This window comes from Arachis ipaensis, chromosome B02, assembly GCF_000816755.2.
Source record: "Arachis ipaensis cultivar K30076 chromosome B02, Araip1.1, whole genome shotgun sequence".
In the NCBI taxonomy this organism is placed as follows: Eukaryota; Viridiplantae; Streptophyta; class Magnoliopsida; order Fabales; family Fabaceae; genus Arachis; species Arachis ipaensis.
Window position 1 is genome coordinate 26479683 of NC_029786.2, and position 868 is coordinate 26480550.

An 868-nucleotide genomic window follows, 5' to 3' on the forward strand; every position below is an offset into this window, starting at 1 on the left:
GGTTAAACCGAAAAAATTGTTTTAGAATAAAATAATAAATGAATTATAAAAACATCCTAAAATATAATTATAGTTTAATATAAATCTTAAAATATCTTCCAACTTTAAAACACTATATAAAATATCATCAATGTATGATCTTATCAAAATACAAACTTAAAATGGTAATATATATGTTCCGGAGCTTACGTGGAACCAGATTGATTGGGCTTGAATAAAAGGCCCAAATGATGAATGGAGGTGGTCTCCGACTTGCTCGCGTCCGAGAGCCGTCGTTCGGGCTGTTGGTGTGTGCTTGAGTGGGTGTGGGGTGGTACCTGCAAGACACTCTGATGCCTAAGTCAGCAAAGGATTAAGCAGGTTTTTATGTATTGGACCTTAAGTTTACCTAAGGGTGTCAGTGTATTTATAGGGAAGGAACCAATAACCACCGTTGAAGTAGTTCCACTTCTGATGGTGGATAACCATCCCCTTATCTTAGGATTTATTGAGATCTCTCTTGGAAGGGGTCGGACAAGTGGTTGGTGCGGAATTTATAATCCACAAACTAACCGACAAATTGGTGCGGAAATTATAACCACAAACTAACCGGCAAGTGCACCGGGTCGTACCAAGTAGTTCCTCAAGTGAATGAGGGTCGATTCCACGAGGGTTGATGGACTAAACAACAATGGTTGATTAATTTACTTAGTTAAACAAACAGAAAAGAGCGTTTGGGTTTCAATTGCATTAAACAATTAAGGCTTCAGAGTTATCGATTTTTTGGATTGACTTTTCTTACTAACTATTTTAATCATGCAAGATTTAATTCATGGCAAACTATATGTGACTAAACCCTAATTCCTTAGACCTTTTTAGTCTCCTCTAA